The sequence below is a fragment of the Pinus tabuliformis genome, chromosome J, assembly GCF_031772625.1.
Source record: "Pinus tabuliformis cultivar Carrire ecotype Pingquan chromosome J, CPIR1, whole genome shotgun sequence".
Classification (NCBI taxonomy): domain Eukaryota; kingdom Viridiplantae; phylum Streptophyta; class Pinopsida; order Pinales; family Pinaceae; genus Pinus; species Pinus tabuliformis.
The window spans coordinates 333,037,171-333,053,430 of NC_142295.1; positions in this window are offsets into that span (position 1 = coordinate 333,037,171).

Sequence of the window (16,260 nt, forward strand, 5' to 3'; positions counted from 1 at the left end):
CAATTGCATGATGAAAAGATGTTTTACAAGAGGTCTCCAATCTGTTTCTAGCTTTTGCCCAAGGCCTAAAAATGGGAAAGAAACATGGGAGTGAAGTTGAGGGCCTTCCCTAACCTCAGACTATCATTTATGCTCAAAACTGGCTTCTTGTAGTTTTAACAAGGTTTCCTGTAGTTTTGATAGGAATTACTGCAGGATGTCATAGTTCTAATCTAAATGTATTTTTAAGGTGTTATAGGTGTCCAAATGGCAGAACAAGGTAAGAGAAGGTTGATAAGGATATGGAAGACCTTGTTAAACTGAAAAAATATTCAAGAACCCATCTTGAATAAGGGCAAGAAAGCAAGCTAATGGTCTCAAGAAAGAATGATTTTTTTGTACAAATATGTTTTTGGGATTGTCCTTGCAAAACCTACAACCAAGTTTCTTAATGCACAAGAGAGAGACCACCAAGGCCATGGATGAGGCACAATGAGGTGACTAAGTTGCTTAGAGGATGACAAACACTTTCAGTGGGGGGGTATGATGGGCCTCTAAATTAGACATAAATTAAGGCCCATGCCTCTAAATTAAAACATAAATTAAGGCCTCTGACCATCCTTCAACACATTAAACCTCTCTTTTTGCATTAAATATTATATTTTTAACTTTAATATATTCATTAGGAAGTTTTATGAATAATTGAATATTTGTGCCTAATATTATTTATTTTTGTGGAATATTATGAGAATATTGGGCTCATTATGAAGATTTGGAGGAGGAGATAATTTAGGGACTTGTTCTCTACTACTGGAGGATCAATAATAAATAATAAATCAACAAGATATTATGGAATTATGGCACAGATTGTGGAACTCCACTGATTGAGAAAATCTAGGAATGTGTTCCACTAATCAAGGAACGAGATCCACTAATCAAGGGATTTTTGTGGGGAAATCTTCCTCCATTCATGGGGAATAATACCTAATCATTTTTTATAATTGCCAAGTCAAATTTTCCTCGAGAGATAGATTTTCATTAGTGTTCTTGTGGAGAGAACTCGTATTTTTGCAGCTCCATTATATTTTCTTGCACTGATGTAATTCTATTGATGAAAATAATGAAGATTGGTGTCATGTTCAGTTTCTAAATCTTGTTCTCCTCCATAGGTCTCTAAGTTTCCTTGGACTTGGACATCCTAGGAACCTTAGAGCCCTTTTGCATCATTTTCTTTCCTTCTTTTAACTTCTTATTCACATGCATCTCTACTTTTTATTTCTTTCTATTTCTGCATTTAGTATTAGTGATTTCTTGTTGTAGGATTGAGTTAAATGATTGATGTAAGTAATTTTTCTGGATCACAAGCACTATTTCATCCTTGGAAAAGCTTTGGGATTTCATAGTAATCATTGAGTTGCTTGGATTAGTCTTCTTATTCCCAAATCTAGATTGTTGGACCTCCTTTTTAGCAAAGAACAGTAAAATTCTGTTATTTTTTAGAGCGGGCTAACAAGCTTCAATCAAGCTGATTCCACTTGCATTAGATCACAAAAACATTCTAGTTCATACCAAAAATCACCCCACTGAATTTTCACTTGATTTGGTTAGGCATTTTTTAGATTTACTAGCTCACTAGTTCTCAAATTTCTATATTTTCGACTAGTAATGTTTTTTATTTTTTTGCATGGGTTAATAGAGGTCTTTTTGAGTAATTACACTTGGAATAAGGACCTAAGACATCTTAGTTAATAAAAAATTTGTCCCATCCAATTTGGATTTGATTTGCTTGGTCATTAAAGCCTCACCAATTTCATCATTTCACAAGGAAACTTCTCTAAGATTTTTGAGCAAATCCATCCATCTCTCAACTTTGGTTTTGAGTTCTGAAGTTGTCCTACACACTCCCTTGCCTCATTCCATCCACCAACAACCTTCCCTAATATTTCCATCACCTTCAACATCCATCACTTTTTTCTCGGCTCTATCCTGTAGGTTTTGAGGGGATCCTATAGGTTATTAGTACATCTTGTAGGTTTTCTTCTAGTGGCCTGTTTTGAGGCCGAATTGAGGGAAACCCTCTAGAAAGCCACGAAAGGTCACCTAAGGGTATCCTAAGCCTTCCAACCATCCTCTATCATATCCAATCCACCTGCCACATCACCAAAAGAGATTAGCTTCCACACTCTCACATGAAAGAAGACAAAAAGAAAAATAGATTTATTTTATTCATTTACATGCATAGTAGTAGAAGTTTTGATCGTTCGAATATGCATGCTTAGGACAATACGATTGCATACATATTAACTTAGCATTCTTTTGAACCAAAGCCTCTTAGCAGTTAGTTAGAAAATGGTGTGTTTTAGCATTTTATTTCAGTCTCTTTCCTTGTACTTTCTTTCTTGCAATAGGTTAAGGTTCTATTTCGAGCATTTTATTTTTTTCAATTAGTTTAGGATTTGGCTTCAGTATATGCACTCCATTACATCATGATAGAAAAGGAAGGACACATTTTAAGCCGCATATATAGTGTCGATGCCTGTTAAGTTTGTACGAACCCCAGGTTGATAATTAAAGTCGGTAGCCTTGGGAGTTGCAGCATTCTTGTTGCAATACCGAGGCACATCACCATTCGCTTTTGCAGGTAGAAGAAGAAGATGGCAAAGAATTTAGAAGAAATGGAAGGAGATGATGACAATGAGGAAGATCTTCTTGGATTTCCCATTCAAGATACCGACATCAATGTGCACATGAAGAACATCCCTCCATATTTTCTTCCAAAATTTCATAGTCTAAGGTTAGAGAATAAGGAAACCTTTCTCTTTGAATTTGAGATTGTTTGTAGATCTTATGGTTACTTATTGAACACTCAAAAATTGATATTGTTTCCAAAAACTTTGAAGGATAGAGCTCTTAAATGTTTCATGAGTTTAGGGACTAATTCAATAAGATCATGGAATGAAATAGAAAAGATATTTCTAGAAAAATATAAAGATCATGATCTTAAAGAAGAAATCTTTAGAATATATGAAGAGAAGATGAGAGTCTAGAGGATCTAATAGAGAGGTTCATGTACAATGTTAAGAGGGGAAAACTACATCATTTAGGATCTGACAAACTAAAAGCCCTCTTACTTAGAACAATTAGGGATGAGTGGATTGATCTCCTTGATCTCATGAGTAGAGGTGATGTATACCAATTATCATTTGAAGAAATCTGTGAAACATGAAAACACATATCAAGAGGAAAATCAAGAGTAGTTAAATTAGCATCAAGATCGGTAAGTCAAGCTAAACTTCGAAATTTGTTTGATGATTTTAAAACAGAAATTCTTAGCAATCTAACAAAACAAGTAGAAATGTTAAGAATGCAAGATGAAGGAAAAGAAAATGTTGATATTTATGTTGCAGAAACACATGATGTTAAGCATTGTCCATCATTATCAAGGTTGAAGGAAGTTCACCAAGATGACAATGGAGCAAGTCAGTTGCCAATGCAGTAATGTTATGTAGCTCCAACAAGACCATGGCAGCCTATTCAGCCTAATATGATGCATGAGCCTAATTCAAAATTACAAGCTTTTGCACATCCACCTCAAAGTAATTGGAACACACCCTTTCCTTGGAAACATTGTCCATCTCCACCCCAAAACCAATCTTGGAATCAAGGTTGGCAAGGGTTGTACGGGATCCATCCACAATATACTCAATATTTTCCTTAATATCCTCCATACCCAACTCCATGTTATCCCTATCATTCATCTCCGCCACAACCACAACCCCATCCACATCCATCTCAAATATACACCCCCACTCAACTACTTGTACCACCATTTCCAAACCCACACATTGAAGTAGCTCGGCCCACTTACAATGCTGAGGTAAAACACTTCTAAACATTTCCTCTTCAGTTTAATGGTATTCACCATAGCTCAGGAAGAGTATTGCAAAAAGGAGATCTCTTGATATCATTAAAGGACTACATCCAGAGAAAAAATATTTGAAAGAGAAGATCAAAGAATCATGGGCTGCACTTGATGAAGAGAAGATAATAAAATGAGAGATTGAAAAAGCTCCCTCATGGTTATCATCAATTCCTCCATGTGCTCAAGAAAACAATCAATAAAAAGAGGAAGACTTGAAGGTCATGGAAGAAGAAGACATCCAAGATGATCCAAATTAACAAGTCGACCAAGGGCATCACAACTATATTGAAATATGGTTCCAGATAGTCATTAAGGTGGAGCATCACTCTCTTCTTCAACTATGCTTGATCCTTTCAAAGTCAAATCATTTTGAAATCCAGGTACTTGTCAAGGTATACATTTCAAGCCTACACATCATTTTGTCTGTCATCTTGATGTGCACATGGCCCCATTGGAAGTATTCTTATACTTGAAAATGATTTTGTTTTTCAAGTAGGGTAGGATGGAAAAAAAAATGATGAAAAAAAAGAGAAAAAAATAAAAAATCTCAGGTAAAACCTCCATGGAGACGCCTAAGATTGGATCATTGATTGAAAACCTCCATGAGGCAGTCAATGGATTGGGAAAAAAGATAAAATAGGAAAAAAAAAGAAAAAGATCCTAGGTGAAAAACTCCTTTGAGGCGCCTAGGCAGACTTACTAGTTGAAAACCTCCTTGAGGCGGCTAGTAGGCCTAGAAGAAAAAAAAAAAAAAAAAAAAAAAAATCTTTTCTCCATGTATCTCTTTGATGAATGTGGGTACTCTCCAACATCTGCAAGCAACAAAAACAAGTTGGTACCAAAAGGAAAATTGGTCAATTCTAGTCAAAAGGAGTCAAATTTTGACTTTATCCTCCTTTGCACAAATGATCCAACAAGGCCAAGGCCATGCCAATCCATCAACCTCACCTTTTTTCACCATCCACCCATAATTCTCAAGCTTCTAACATTCAATTTGCGTGTTGTCCTAAACTACTACAAGATGCTCTGTTTTACTACAGGATACAAAAATACAAAGAGCAAAAATTTGTTTTTTCCGTAACTTGAGAACCATGCATCCATTTTCGAAGTTGTTTCAGGGGGAGATGCATATGGATGATGGTAACATGCTCAAGAAATTTTAGCAATTTCTAATGCACAATTTTCGAGAAATATGCCTCCATCACCTACAACCATTTTTGCATTTTCGTGATATCTGTGCATCTATTTAAAAATTCTTTTCATGGGAACATGAATTTGGATGATGGTAGCATGCCCAAGAAATTTCAGCAAATTCCAGTGCACAGTTTCCAAGAACTCGGCCTCCATCACCTTCAACCATTTCTAGGTTTTTTCGATATCAGTGCATCCATTGACAAAGTTTGTTTTATGGGGAGGTGCATAATGATGGTGGAAACATGCTCAAAATTTTTTAGGTCAATCCATTCTACCGTTTGGGAGATATGGACAAAAAATGTCGTTGTCCTAAAAACCTACAGGATTCCCTAAGATCCTACAGGATAAAGGAGATCACCTACAAGATTGGCAGTGAGTAGTTTTAAAAGGGAAAAATAGAGGTTGGCTTGATCAAGCAGTGTTAAGGAGGTAGGCTATACATTTCCCCACATTTTTCCAAGTGAAAGGAACATAAAAAATCCTTCTAGTTTGTTGAAAGTGATTGCAGCATAAAGAAATTGTATACACAAAATTTTTAAACTTGGTATCAGACATATACAAACCTCCATCCATCAGAGAAAAATGACAGGGGGAACCCATCAACACAGTGAGGATTCATCAGCATCCTCCTATACCAAAGATATTCACAAGGCACAATTGGATGGGTTTCTTTGAAAACTTGAGGGGATATGATGATGAAGTAGCTATAGATTTGCAGTTAGCTTTAGCATGGAGATCCAAACGTCGAAGAGGCTCCTCTAGAACTTAACAACAACATCAGGATCATCAATATCACCATCCAACACCTGCACATCAACATCAACTCAGCAGCAACATGCATGTCTCTCCAAGAATCATCAGGTAGGTACAGGTATGCAATATTCTTGACCTCTTCTCTTGAGCATATTATAGTTAGAAATTTGTTGTTAATGCATGAGAGATGAGGTTTTATAAGCTAAGGATGGGTCAGCAGTGTCAGCCACCTTCAACTAGGTAATTGCAGTGCGCTCTTTCACTCATGCAATGCTAAAAATTCAAATTATGAAGAGTGATGATTTCAAGGAATCAGGACAATAGTTAAAAGAATAAATTTTTGCAAAGGCCAAATCACCACAACACTCCAAGCCCTCCATCCACTTCATATTGACTATATATTCATCATTCATCCATCTCATTTCATTCTTGAAAAAAAACAAATAGAGCATCCACTCCATTTTCAAAAACCTACACTACTCCCTTTGAGCCCTAGCAGCATCATCCAATCCCTCTTCATCATTTCTCATCACTTCCATACAGTTAGAAGACCCTGAAAGAGGAGGAATGACTACTACAAGAATGCAGAATGTTGCTACAACAAGAAGAAATGAACAAATTATGTTAAACCCCAAGATGGAAGAAATTTTTCAGAGAACTCCAAGGCCATTAGGCAGTCATCTAGGCAGCAGGAGAGAAGAAGAAGACAACAAAAGTAAATTAGGCACTCAACATCAAAACAAAACTCAAATTGCATGATGAAAATATGTTTTCCAAGAGGTTTCTAATCTCTTTCTAACTTTTTTCCAAGGCCTAAAAATGAAAAAATGGCATGGGAGTCAAGTTGAGGGCCTGCCCTAACCTCAAACTATCATTTATGCTCAAAACTCATTTCCTATAGTTTTAACAGGGTTTCCTATAGTTTTGACAGAAATTACTACAAGATGTCCTAGTTCTCATCTAAATGCATTATGAAGGTGTTAGAGGTGTCCAAATGGAAGAACAAGGTAGAAAAAGGTTGATAAGGATATGGAATACCTTGTTAAACTGAAAAATATTCAATAACCCATCTTGAATAAGGGCAAGAAAGCAAGCTAATGGTCTCAAGAAAGAATTGGTTTTCTTTGAACAAATATGTTTTTGGGCTTGTCCTTGTAGAACTTACAGCCAAGATTCTTAATGGCAAGAGAGGAGCCACTAGGGCCATGTATGAGGCACAATGAGCTCACTAAGTTGCTCAAGGATGAGAAACACTTTCAATAGGAGGGTATTATCGGCCTCTAAATTAGACATAAACTAAGGCCAATGCATCTAAATTAAAACATAAATTAAGGCCTATGACCACCCTTCAACACATTAAACTTCTCTTTTTGCATTAGATAATTTATTTTTAACTTTAATATATTCATTAGGAAGTTTTATGTATAATTGAATATTTGTGCCTAATATTATTTATTTTTATGGAATATTATTAGAATATTTGGCAGATTATGAAGATTCGGAGGAGGAGATAATTTAGATACTTGTTCCCTACTACTGGAGGATTAATAATAAATAATAAATCAGCAAGATATTATGGAATTATGACACAAATTGTGGAACTCCAATGATTGATAAAATCTAGGAATGCGTTCCACTAATCAAGGGACCAGATCCACTAATCAAGTGATTTTGGTGGGGAAAGCTTCCTCCATTCATGGGGAATGATTCCTAATAAATTTTTATAAGTACCAAGTCGAATTTGCCTCTAGAGGTAGATTTTCATTAGTGTTCTTGTGGAAAGAAATTGTATTTTTGTAGCTCCACTGTATTTTCTTGCGAAGATATAATTCTATTGATGAAAATAATGAAGATTGATGTCATGTTCAGCTTCTAGATCTTTTTCTCCTCCATAGGTCTCTGTGTTTCCTTGAGCTTGGCCATCCCTAGAACCTCAGAACCCTTTTTTATCATTTTATTTCTTTCTTTTCACTTCTTATTCACATGCATCTCTAGGTTTTATTTCTTTCTATTTCTGCGTTTAGTATTAATGATTTTTTGTTGTAGGATTGAGTTAAATGGTTGATGTAAGTTCCTTTTTAGGATCACAAGCACTATTCATCCTTGGAAAATCTTTGGAAGTTCATAGTAATCATTGAGCTACTTGGATTAGTCTTCTTATTCCCAAATCTAGATTGTTGGACCTCCTTTTTAGCAGAGAACAATAATTTTCTGCTATTTTTTAGAGCATGGTAACAAGCTTCAATCAAGTTGGTTCCACTTGAATTAGATCACAAAAACATTTTGGTTCATAAAAAAATTACCCCATTGCATTTGCACTTGATTTGGTTAGGCATTTTTTATATTTACTAGCTCACTACTTCTCGAATTTCTATATTTTCGACTACTAATGTTTTTTATTTTTTTGGATGGGTTAACAGAGGTATTTTTGAGTGATTGCACTTGGAATATGGATGTAAGACATCCTAGTTAATAAAAAAATGTGTCTAAGACATCCTAGTTAATAAAAGAAATTGTCCCATCCAATTTGGATTTGATTTGCTTAGTCATTAAACCCTCACCAATTTCATCGTTTCACAAGGAAACTTCTCCAAGCTTTTTTAGAAAATCCATCCATCTCCCAACCTTGGTTTTGAGTTCTGAAGTGGTCCTAGGCAATCCCTTGTCTCATTCCATCCACCAACCACCTTCCCTAAGCTTTCCATCACCTTCAACATCCTTCCTTTTGCTCTTGACTCTATCCTGTAGGTTTTCAGGGGATCCTGTAGGTTTTTAGTACATCCTATCGGTTTTCCTGTAGTGGCCTGTTTTGAGGCTGAATTGAGAGAAAACATCCAGGAAGCCACACAAGGTCACCTAAGAGTATCCCAAACCTTCCAACCATCCTCCATTATCTCGAAGCCACCTGTCACATCACCAAAAGAGATTAGTTTCCACACTCTCACATGAAAAAGACAAAAAGAAAAACAAATCTATTTTATTCATTTACATGCATAGCGGTAGAAGGTTTGATGGTTTGAATCTACATGCTTAGGATAGTAGGATTGCATACATATTAAATTAGCATTCTTTTGAGGCAAAACCTCTTAGTAGTTAGTTAGAAAATGGTGTGTTTTAGCATTTGATTTCAGTTTCTTGCCTTGTACTTTCTTTCTTACAATAGGTTAAGGTTCCATTTCGAACATTTCATTTTTTGGAATTAGTTTAGGATTTGGCTTTAGTACATGCACTCCGTTACATCATGACAGCAAATAAAGGCCACATTGTATGCCACAGATATAGTGCCGATACCTCTTAAGTTTGTACCAACCCCGGGTTGATAATTAAAGTCGGTAGCCTTAGGAATTGCATCATTCTTATTGCAGTACCGAGGCTCATCAGATGCCATAGAAGTACTGACTTGAGGGAAGCCATGTAAGGTGATCTTACATGTTTTTTCTGTTTGTCAAGTTGTGTGTGATCCTCAAGGCTTGACTTGTGGCTTCAAGAGCCACAACCGATGGCCATCTATTCCATTAAAGTCACCTAGGTATGGCACCTATACTCGGCCCTATGATAAATAGATTTTTTAGCATGTCCCCTCCCCGTAGGACAAGACACAACCACCCCTAGTGAGGATTGATACTGGGTCGACTAGCTAACGACACTCATCTCAACCGGTTGTGCTACTGGGACTTGACAGTGATCTTACTTGTTTATTTATCTTTCTGTGTGTAATTTTTTTTGTTCGTATTTAAAATGTTACATGTCAATTCCATATTAAAAATTAAATAAATTATAAATCTACCTAAAGAACCTATTAATAGAATACTAATTCTCTCTTATGTATAATTCTATATTAAACATTTTGAACTATACTATACTATATATATATATATATATATATATATATATATATATATATATATATATCTTTTCTTTTGTATAATGTATACATAGTTGACATTAAAATATTTTATTCATGACTCAATTCTCTAGAAGTAAAAAGGTTATATCCATAGGACTCTCTCTATAAATTTATTTTTTATTATATATATATATATATATATATATATATATATATATATATATATATATATAATTTTGTTATTAATATCTAAAATGTATCATGTCAAATTCACATTAAAAGACAAATGAATTACAAATTCTCTCTTTATATATAAAATATATATTAAACGTTTTAACACACACACACACACACACACACATATATATATCTAATTCACAGTAAAATATTTTATTTATAATTCATAATTTACACATTAAAATATTAATACATACCCCATGCCCCAATTATATTGGGAAATAGAAAACATATGTACAAAGGACTCTCTCTATATATTTTTTTTTGTTATATATATTAAAAAATGAATGAATTATAAATGTTCATAGAAGAAATTTGTTAATGGAATAAGAATTCTCTCTTTTCTCCCTTTATTGGGTTGAGAGCCCAGTATGGAGGTAAATCTCATGTAAACATGAATGTAAACATAAAATTAGACGTAATTTCTAACAATATAAATTTAAAATATAAAGAGGTTTACATAAAATTAAATCTAAACATTTAACAATATAAATTTAAAATCTAAAGAGGTTTACGAACACTCAAAAAATGTACGGTAAATAAATAAAAATATAAATAAACTGGAGGTATGGTATATAAATAAAACCTCTTTTTATATTTTCTCCAGAGGTATGGTAAATAAATATAAATATAAACAAACTAGAGGTATGGAACATACATAAAACATATTTTTATATTTACTCCATAAACTACTTTATATTTACAAAAACTAAAAAAAAGGTTTTAAGCGTATTGGCCAAATAGCATTTTAATACCATGGGCCAAATACAATACTTATAAACTAGGTATGGTAAATAAATAAATATAAGAGGTATAAAGATGTATGGTAAATAAATAAAAATATAAATAAACGAGAGGTATGGTAAATAAATAAAAACTTCATTGCACATTACTGAAACAACCCTAGATCCATCTTTACTCTAGATCTATCAAGTGTCTAGCCAAATCTCTTGTGGTGCAAACCTTTACTCAAAGTTTGCACTAAAAAAATAGGTTCACACCTCAAGAAATTTGATCCCTCTACCCCCTTGATAGATCTAGAGTTAAGATGGATCGTATATATAATTCATATTAAACTTTATTTACTTAGTAATACCTTTTTACTTTTATTCATCCATTCTATATTGTATCTTAAAAATGTAATAAATTACACATATCTCTTATAATAAAAATGATACACATACACACATACACCTTGAGTGAGCTTAATGGTTAAAAACATGTGTTTCCTCCTAAGAGGTCACATGTTGAAATCTGAAAAAGGTAGAGTATGTACGCCTATGAGGAGGTAAGTCCTCTGTACCACAAACAAGAGATTCTCATATACCAATTTTACATATTTCCTACCTATAAAAAAATAATTTTTTTTAATATTTTCAATTTCTTTATCTATATATATACATAGATATTTCGGCCTGGAGTATGCCGTAAAACTGCTTCTGCTTGGCTAAGAGCTCGTCTTCCTCGGACGTAAGGAAATAGGTTAACGGCCCAAGACCCAGAGGCATCTGGCAGGAGTGAAAGCCTGCTCCCTTACGGACCACCAGCGGGTTATTTCAGGTGGCGTGGTTTTCCTTGATAACGGTGATGAGTCAAACCGAGATTCGCGGATAGCAGCCAGAGATGGCTGTCCTCACTGTTGGTTTGACACCTGAGTTTGATAGGTTTTGCCACCTTCGGAAAAAAATATATATATATATATATATATATATATATATATATATATATACATAGATATTCTCTATAAAATATAAAATTGAATTATTTTATTTTTACCTATTAATTTTTTTATTAATACTAATTTATTATTTTGAATATTATTTTATGAATTTTAAATGTGAAAACATCTCCCGCAACAGAACCCTACAACCCGTCTTACAACAGAAGTTCAAGATTTAATATCTTCTATTTTATCTAGGGACCATCTTTTACTTTATGTTATGTGTTCTCAGCGGCCACAGATTTGGACTAGTGCACTAATGACATTTAATTCATGCCTCTATCGCTCTTTATTTATAGTTTCACCCCATTCCTTCTTTTTACCATCTCATCTCATTTCATTTCTTTCTTTTGGATTTGATTTTGAATTGAGGTGACAAACCTGGAAAAGACCTGTTGAGCAACTAAAGCTATGAATCGTATCTCGAATAGAAGAAAGGTTGGTTGTGTTGGGATGTTTTCCAATTTGGAGCTGCCAATAATCAGCCAAGCAAAACTACGTTTGCAACTGCGAAGTAGAAACCACGGGATCCATGGATGGGAGAAGTTGGGAGACCATGAAGACATTAAAATTAAAATCGCCGGCTAACCGAAAGGAGTAAGAATGACGACCTACAAAGCGAAATTGTGATCGTAAGGTCTATATGGTCAACTGAAAATGCACCATGTCAACCTTTGTGGGTGAATATTATCGAGCCAAGTGAGGACAATAATGGCGACTCTGTAGACTTTAGTATGCCAATGCAATCCAGAGTACGGGCCAACCGTAGCCATGTATCAGAAAACCACCATCAGAAGTGAGGAGATAATGAAGATAATGGGCACCTTCTCATGAGATAATGAAGATAATGGGCATGGTAGCCATGTATCAGAAACCCGAAACCGTTGAGCAGATAATAAAGATAATGGGCATGGTAGCCATGTATCAGAAACCCGGCCAACCATCAGAACTGAGGAGATAATGAAGATAATGGGCATGATAGCCATGTATCAGAAACCCGAAACCGTTGGGCATAATTGACAGAGGTGACGAATACAATATGCGAGGCACCAAATCTATAGGTGGGCATAAAGGATTGTTCCAAGAAACCGTGACGGTATGGTAGTATTGCCCCGAGGGAAGCCGTGTCAGGTTGTTATTTATGTGTTTTAAGCTGTTTGTAATTTTTAAGTCTTCATATTTGGTTTGAGGAGTGGTGATCCAGGTCATTTAGTTAGTTAAAGTCATTTGGATATTGCACCAGGGCCACACTGGACCTAATATGACATGATTATTTCCCTGTGTCCTTTCTTAGTAGAGGCAAAACCACCCCTTGAGGATTGATGGTGGGTGACTTTTCTAACTAAGCCATCTTCAATCTGTTGTGCTAGTAGGACTTTATTGGTAATCTTAAATGTTTATTTATATTTGTATATAATTAATTTTTGTTATTAATGTTTAAAATGTTACACTTGAATTTCATACTAAAAAATAAATGAATTATAAATCTACTTAAAGAATCTATTCATAGAATACTAATTCTCTCTTATGTATAAATTCTATAGTAAACTTTTATATATATAATATGTATACATAGTTGATGTTAAAATATTTTATTCATGACTCATATTAGATATATTAAAATGTTAGTACATGATCTGGAACTAGGAACTATATATCCATAGCAGTCTCTCTATAAAAAATATTTTTGTTATATATATATATATATATATATATCTTTATTAATATTTAAAATGTTACATGTCAACTTCAAATTAAAAAATAAATGAATAACAAATTTTCTTCAAGAATTTATTAATAGAATTAGGATTCTCTCAATTTAGTGTTTAGCTTTGTTGTGACCTAAAAATTGAATAATAATAATAATAATAATAATAATAATATATAAAATCTATATTAAAAGTTTTCAGAAATATATATATATATATATATATATATATATATATATATTCCTTTTTGTTTTATATAGTATTTACATATATTCCTTTTGTTTTATATAGTATTTACATAGTTGACAATAGAATACTTTATTTATCATTCATATTTTACACATTAAAATCTTAATACATATCACATGCCCCAATCATATTGGGAAATAGAAAAGATATGTAAATAGAACTTTCTATATATAAAATTATTTTTGTTTTATATATATATATGAATGAATTATAAATTTTCCTAAAAGAAATTTATTAATGGAATAAGAATTCTTTCTTTCTCTCCTTTTATATATATATAGTTCATATTAAATTTTATTTCTTTATTAATATATTTTTAGTTTTATTTGTCCATTCTATATTCGATATTAAAAATGTAATAAATTACACATATCCCCAAAATGATAATGATATATATATATATATATATATATATATATATATATATATATATATATATATATATAATGTTACAAGTAAACTTCATATTAAAAGATAAATGAATCACACACACATATATTCCCCAATCATATTGAGAAATAGGAGTTCCCCTGGGGTAGCTCAAGTGGCGTTGGCAGTGGAATGAAGTCTTACGGAACCTGAGATCTTGGGTTCGAATCTTGCGCTATCCTCGTGGGGTAGCGGGGAGAATAATGGACATGTAAACTCAAAAATTAGAGAATCCTACCAAACTTACAAACAAAAATATTGAGAAATTGAAAACATATATACATAAGACACACACACACTCTCTATATATATATATATTAAAAAAAAAATTATAAATTTTCCTAAAAAAAAAATTATAAATGAAATAAGAATTTTCTAATTCATATTAAACTTTATTTCCTTGTAATTTATTTGTCCATTCTATATTCTATATTAAAAATGTAATAAATTAAACATATCCGGATGCTATATATATATGGTTTATTTTTATTGATATGAAACTATCTTATTTAATATGAATATTGAAATATTTATTTATCATTAAAATAAAATATTTATTTGTTATTAATATATTTTTATTTGAATTATTACATACTAATTAAACATATAATGAATTCCTTAAAAAACTAGATCATTTTTACAAGACATATTTTTACAAAAAATTCCATATTTCTATAATATAAAAAGAAAATATTTTCTAAATATTTTCCATTACTTTATTTCTATCTAAATATTCTCAATAAAATATGAAATAAATATAAAATTAAATTAAAAATTGAATTATTTTATTTAGAAATTGTTGTTAGTGTGATTTTTTTGGAGATTTGAGGTAAATTCTTGATTTATATTATTTAAACTAATATTTTAACTATATATGGATCATCCGCAGTGGAAAAACCCTGCCACACTTAGCAATTAGAAAAATGAAACCCAAAAATTCCAAAAAAAAAATGTTTCCGAAAATAACACTAAAAACAATTAATTTTATATATAAGAAATATTGATTTTTTATTATTATTAGTAATTTATTATTTTAAATATTATTTTATTAATTTTAAATCTGAAAACATATCTCTCAACAAACCCTACAACGCCTCTTACAATAGGAATTCAAGATTTAGTATGGAGTGTTTTATTTTACTTTATGTAATGTGTTTTGGTCGTATCATGCTTAAGCCACAATAGATTTGGACTACTGCACTAATGCCATTTAATTCCTGCCTCTACCGCTCTATATTTATAGTTTTACCCCCACTCGTTTTCTTTACCATCTCATTTATTTCTTTTTTGATTTTATTTTGAATAGAGGCGACCAACCTGGAAAACACCTCCTGAGCAAGTAAAGCTATGAATAGTATCCACAAAAGAAAAGTTGGTTGTGCTCGGATGCTTGCCAATTTCTGTGTTGTGATGATTGCCAATAACCAAGCAAAACTACCATTCCAATTGCGCAGTAGAAACCACGGGATCCTTGGATGGGAGAAGTCGGAAGACCATGAAGAAATTAAAATCGTCGCTCACCATGTCAACGTAGGTGGATGAATATTATCGAGCCAAGGGAGGAAAATGATGGAGACTCTCTAGTTTTGAGTATGAGAGTGCAATCCATAGTACAGGTTAGCCATTAGAAGTGAGGACATAATGAAGATAATGGGGATGGTAGCCATGTATTAGAAATCCGGAACCGTTGATCATAATTGACATATGTGATAAACACAATATGCCAGCCAAGCAACCGTGACGTAATGTAAGAGGGAAGTTGTGTTAGGTAATTTTATATGTTTTGTTAATGTTTGTCCAATTGTTTGCGACCTTTTAAGTTTCATTTTTGGATTGAGAGCGGGAGTTACTGTCATCTAATCCATCAAAGTTATTTGGGGATCAATACCTTCATAAGGGAAGTCGTGTTAAGTAATCTTACTTGTTTTTATATTTGTCAAGTTGTTTGTGATCATCTAAGTTTGATTTGTGGCTTGAGAAGCCCCGAGCCACGACCATCTAATCCATCAAAGTCAATTGGGATTGCACCCAACCTAGGTCACACTAGCCCTAAGATAACTAGATTTTTTTAGCATATCTCTTGCCCTAGCACAAGGCACAACCACCCCCGGCAAAAATTGATACTCGATTTTTAGCATGTCCCTTCAACCAATGGTACTAGTGGGACTTGACTGTAATCTTACATGTTTATTTATGCTTGTGTATATAATTAATTTGTCAT